This window comes from Panthera tigris, chromosome A2 (assembly GCF_018350195.1).
Source record: "Panthera tigris isolate Pti1 chromosome A2, P.tigris_Pti1_mat1.1, whole genome shotgun sequence".
Taxonomy (NCBI): Eukaryota; Metazoa; Chordata; class Mammalia; order Carnivora; family Felidae; genus Panthera; species Panthera tigris.
Window position 1 is genome coordinate 129,956,510 of NC_056661.1, and position 6,425 is coordinate 129,962,934.

Here is a 6,425-nt window from a genome sequence, read left to right on the forward strand (position 1 = left end):
TGGTATCTCTTTGTGGTTTTGATTTGTATTTCCAATGATGAGTGATGTTGAGCACTTTTTCATGTGTCGGTTGGCCATCTGGATGTCTTCTTTGGAGAAGTGTCTATTCATGTCTTTTGCCCATTTCTTCACTGGATTATTTGTTTTTTGGGTGTTGAGTTTGATAAGTTCCTTATAGATTTTGGATACTAACCCTTTATCTGATATGTCGTTTGCAAATATCTTCTCCCATTCTGTCGGTTGCCTTTTAGTTTTGCTGATTGTTTCCTTCGCTGTGCAGAAGCTTTTTATTTTGATGAGGTCCCAGTAGTTCATTTCTGCTTTTGTTTCCCTTGCCTCCGGAGACATGTTGAGTAAGAGGTTTCTGCAGCCTTTTTAAAATATTTTTTAATGTTTATTCATTCTTGAGAGAGAGAGAAAGAGAGAGAGAGACAGAGCATGAGTGGGGAGGAGCTGAGAGAGAGGGAGACACAGAATCCAAAGCAGGCTCCATGCCCTGAGCTGTCAGCACAGAGCCTGACACGGGGCTTGAACTCGGACCAGACAGCGAAATCATGACCTGAGCTGAAGTGGGATGCTTAACCAAATGAGCCACCCAGGCACCCCAGAAAGGGTTTATTTTAAAAGTTCAGGGGAGGGGCGCCTAGATGGCTCAGTAGGTTGAGTGTCCAACTTCGGCTCAGATCATGATCTTACTGTTCATGAGTTCGAGCCCCGCGTTGGGCTCTGTGCTGTCACTTCAGAGCCTGGAGCCTGCCTCAGTTTCTGTGTCTTCCTCTCTCTCTCTCTGCCCCTCCCACTCATGTTCTCTCTCTCTCAAAAATAAACATTAAAAAAAAAAGTTCGGGGTGATCCCAGAACCCAAATTCAGCTGAGTCTTAGGAAGTTCTGCTGTCTGAAAGTAGAAGCCCATCTCTTGTCCCTGCTTCTCTCTATAGTCCTGTTTGTTTCTTTTCTCTATGGGAACTGGCTTTCTTGTTTTTTCATGATGATAGAGAGCTAATTTACATTCCTTGACATCACATCCCCTCTGCTAAAAGGACTAGTCCAGGCTCTTAATGTCTCAAATTCTAACTCTGAATTCCCAAGAGAGAGAATGTAATTTACAAATGAGGAAGCTGTGGCTTAGAGTAAGTAGCTCGCATAAGGTCATCCGACTAGACTAGTAAGTGGCAGATAAGCATTGTGACTCTAGGTCTGTCTGGATCTAAAACCTGGTTGACCTTCCAACAAAATAGATGGCCACCAAATAGATTTTCAGGAGCAATGCAGATGCCTTGTTGACTCAGTCTAGTCTTGTCCTTGTTACGAAGCCTGTTTTGGAGGCTTGGTGCAGTTCTTCCTCTTACCCTGTCTACCAGCTCCTAGCCAGAAGATCTTCCCTTGCTGATTGTTGTCTACAATTGCATCATGAGGAGAAGCCTTTCTTTCTCTCACTTAACACATGGAGTATCTCATCCTTATAGAATACTGGACAGATTACAAAGACTACATAATGATCTCATTTTATTTTTACAACAATCCAGTGACATAATAGGCAGGGATATTTACTCCCTTTTATACCTAAGGAAATGGACGTCCACAAGGGCAAAGTGATTTGCTGCAGAGGAGAGGATTGCCCTCCCTGGGGAGCCTGTGGACTAGTTGCTCAGGGGTAGATGAAGGATATCATTGGTCAAATCACTGGGGAATGTAACAGTATCACCTCCAACAGGGCTGTGATGGCAGGACAGCTACAGGCCACTTGGTGCTGAACTCTTGATAGATTAGGAACTTCAGGAGGCCAGATAACTGTTCTCACTCATCTCTTTGTTCTCAGGTTCTAGCATTGCATGTTATACATAGCAGACACCTGATGAATGTTGAAGAAATAGGAGACTTCTTAAAATGATAACTGTGCAATACTGGAATGATCTGTCTTGAAAGTTGTGCAATGCTTAGCACTGGCAGAATTTAAGATGAATAAATATCTGCTTGCTAATGTTAAAGACTAACATTTATTGTTTACTATGTGTTACTTAGCACTGGGCTAAGTGCTCTACATGTATTATTTCACATATTCCTCATTATAAGTCTGTGAAATAGGTTCTAGTATTATTCTCATTGAAACCAAGGCACAGAGGGGGAAGTGATTTGCTCACGAATCCATTGTAGGGAGTGTGGCCAGGACTCAAACCCTGAGTTAGAGATCCGCTAGACTGAGTTAGAGATCAGGATCTTGGTCCTGTTGCCAAAGTGTTTCCTAGATGAGATAGGAGTTTGAGGTAGATGACCTCAAGTCTTTTTTTAATTTAAGATTCTCTGGTTATTTGGCCAGAAGATTGGTGCTACCACAGAGAAAGTGAGGTAAGGAGAACTGGCTGAGGATTTTAGGAGAGAGGGGTCAGTAGAGAAAAAATTGATTTTGATTATGTTGGGTATGAAGTATCAGAGGACATCCAAATGAAAAAGTCCAATGATAGCTCTCTCTTCAAAGAAAAGAAAATCCATACATATGCTGTTGCCATGCAAAGCCCCTTCAATTCAACCTGTGATAAACATGGTCTGCATGTGTATATTGTAGTATTTACAGCTCATTGTCCTCTTTTCTCATAGCCTTATACTGTATTATTGATATTAGCACAACTTCGTGAGATAAGCAACATTCTCTTCTTAGAAGACCTTTGACAACCTTATTATCTTTTATTTTTCTGAAATTTCATTAGAGAAAGTGTATGCAATTTCAAAACTGACAACCCAAAGAAATGTCTCCTACATAACAAAAAGAAAAAGCAAACAAAATATATTTGGAAGCTTAGGAGCTTTAACTAATTTTGCCACTGTATCTCTTCTTAAAAGAAAGAAACAGGGACTTCATATTTAGCATGTTGCATTATCACCATTCTTGGCAATAAAATAAAACTTGTAAAACTGTTAAGAAAGCAACATAACCTAAAACATAACAAGTGATAATGCATTAAAAAATTATTTGATTGAGGGGTGTCTGAGTGGCTCAGTCGGCCTTTGGCTCAGGTCATGATCTTGTGGATCATGACGAGCCCCACATCGGGCTCTCTGCTCTCATCACGGAGACTGCTTCAGATCCTCTCTCTCCCCTCATCTCTCTGCCACTCCCCTGCTTGCATGCTCTCTCTCTCTCAAAAAATAAACATAAAAAAATTATTTGATTGAATAACATTGCTATTTGATAATACAATTCTGCTATTGCCTAGAAATATCAGAAAACTCTAAATCTGCCAAACAAACAAACAGGCAGTCAGAAATAGTAGGGGTCAAAGGACACCAAAAAAAGGCTGAACAAGGCAAGATTGTGCCCACATGGGCCCGTCCTAGCGGAACAACATACACAACCTGTGGCTCCTGGGAAGAAGCAGTCAGGGCCCCATGTGGCCCAGGTCATCCAAGGACAACCTTGGAATCAGATGGGCCCGGGTTTCAATCACAAACTATTTGATAATGGTACAACGTTGGGGAACTGACAAAACCTCTCTGAGCCCAGTTTTTTATCCACAAAATGTTAAAACTGATCTGTCATGCATATAGTGTAAGAAGTATATAAGATGTGAAATGAACCTAGAATTAAGTGTTCTTATTACACACACACACACACACACAGAAGGTAGGAGGAAACTTCTGGAGGTGATGGGTATGTTTATGGCATTGATTGTGGTGATGGTTTCACTAGCATATACATACTTCCAAACTCGTCAGGTTGTATCCATCAAACAAGCACAGCTTTTTGTATGTCAATCATACCTCAATAAAGTGGTAAAAAAAAAAAAAAAAAAAAAAAAAAAAAAGGAAAAAACCAGAAAAGCACCAGCAGCAGAGTGGACTTCTGATAATTGTTAGTGTCATCCTTTTCCCAACTTTAGTTTCTTTGTCTTTAAGAAAATTGCCCAGATACAGAGGAAATTCACTCCCTCACAGAATTAAACAACTACTGTCTACCAGGGCCCCTGTGTACAGATGGATAGGTTGTTCCCTGATGAAGGGAGAGAGGGGGTTAAATTCCAGCTCATTATTACTCATCAAGCTGGGTGCCCTGGCCTCTAATTTGCACAAAGGTGCTGCACGTGCTTGTAAAGCTCTGGTGTCTGATTCAGTAATGATGATCTTGGACTTTGCCCATTTTGTGTCTGATGGGGAAACAGACAAGTAACCAAGAATTATAATACATATAATTACTGCTGTTCTAGGGAACAGCACTATAGGAACATAGAAGAGAGACATTTAAATCTGACAGGGGAGGGGAGGGAGGTCCAGGATCTGTGACTTAAAGGATGAAGGGAGATTGTGGAGAAGGATGTTTCAGGCAGGGGAGTGACATTCAGTTATTTATCCATTTATTCGTTCAGTAAACATTAATTTAACATCTACTAAGTACCAGTACTGAAGATACAGCAGTGAGTAAAACAAAATCTCTTTTCTTATAATTCTAACATTGTACTAGAGAAAACACTCTACAAGAGAAAACAATAACTGAACTTGAGAAACCTTAGGTGGTGAGATGTGCTTTAGGAGAATAACATAGGTGGGGTGGTGGTAGGTGGGATAAGGGGGCTACCTTAGAACAGAGAGTAGGGGAGGCCTCTTCAGGGATGTGTCACTTAAGCTGAGATCTGAATGGCAATCGTGGAAGCTCAGGGGTGAGGGAGGGCTGTCAGTCTTAAGCGGGGGATAAACTTTGTAGTCTGAGGTGGTAAAGAAGACACTTTAGGCAATGTGCCATAGTGGGCAAGGAGTGGGAGAGGCCTGGAAGCTTGAGCATGATAAGCTCTGAGACCTGCCAGGGGTTCCATGTGGCAGAAGGGAAGGGACTGTGTTGTTAGGTGTTGAGAGGTGAGTTGGGAGAGATAGGTAGGATCTAGGTTATGATAAGTCTTAGCTGGATCTGGGAGACATTTAATTCTGCTTAATGCCATGCAAAGAATCCCAAGGAAGCCATGACTGAAGACATTCAAAGAAAACCTTTTATGTTTATGCCTTCAAGGGAGGTTTGAATACCCAAGTCTTATTTGTGTTAATTGTTCTTGAACCACATTTCTCAGGATATAGACCCCATGAGAGCTTAGAACTCTTCTCAGGTGTGCCGACAAATTCAGATTAATTTAAAATCTATTTTTACAACAATGAGTATGCTTACCATGATAGTGATATCTGTTAGACAGAATGTTAAACTGAGTAGTAGGTTGTGTTTTTTTAGGAGGAGGATACATCTTACTACTGGTAAGAGGTGAGAGACAGCACATAATGTCAAGTTGGTAACAAATATGTGATACTTGTTAGAACATGGGAAGACTTTGTCATAGTACATGAAGAACACACTGCTAGATGCCTACTCTACATCCAGGATCTCCCCTTCGTTCTTATCGACAGAACGCAGTTTTGATTGTCAATAACTCCAGCTAAAAATCCTTGTCTTCTAGACTCCCTTTAGGTCAGGGACTGTCAGGTGACAAAAGTCTGGCCAGTGAGACCTAGGTAGAAATCCCCAAGGAAGGTGTTCTTTCCTGAATAAACAGGCAAAGCCTGGCTAGGAAAAAGCCCTTGTGTCCTGGGTTCCCCTTTCTTCCTGCTATTTGTAGTCATTTGGTGACTCACTTAATGTTGTTTGGAGTCTCATAATTTCTTTAAATATCTTGTAAAACCAATATGTTAAGGACCACTGTGTAATGAGGACAGTGACTAAATCTTCTTGGTATTTGTACATATCTGAGGTAACTATAGATATAAAAATATATTAAGATGATTTTATCAAAAGTTCTTCTTGGAGTTCGTAATTTGAAAGTTATCTTCCATGCATGTAATGTATCTCCCTTTTCTTGAACTAGAGAAATCTAGTCAATAATTATTTCTTAACCATTCATTTAACAGACACTGACTGTAATTACAAAGATAGCACTTCTTTATATGCCATGAGGAGTAGGAATAATGAAAACAAGGTTCTTGTTCCTGGACACCTGGCAATTTTATTAGATGACAGATGTGTTCACCACTAAACGTAAAACAAGTGTGTGTATGATGTGGCTGGGCCTGCTCAAGAAAAGCCTGTAAGTGGACATGAATATGGATGCAGATAAAAGGAAGATGCCTCACATGCAGGCGAAGTACAAGTTCAAGGTCTGGAACCTGGACATCAAGCCTGGGTAATGGGCTCACACCGTAGCAAGATTATTGCCTTATGTGTAGTATTAGTTGTTTCCGGATGATGGAGAGTCTGGGTTTATAAAAGTTACGGAGTTCTGTGCTTCTCCAACCTAGGGTCATCTCACTCAACGTGCACCCAGGCCACCAGGCTTCAGATGTGTAGTCATCGGGAGGGAAATTAGTGTGAGCTATGTCCACCAACCTGCGTCCTTACCTGGTTTACAAGGTCTGTGTAGTTTACTTGCTGCTTCAGGGTTAAGCAAAATGAAAGCTAC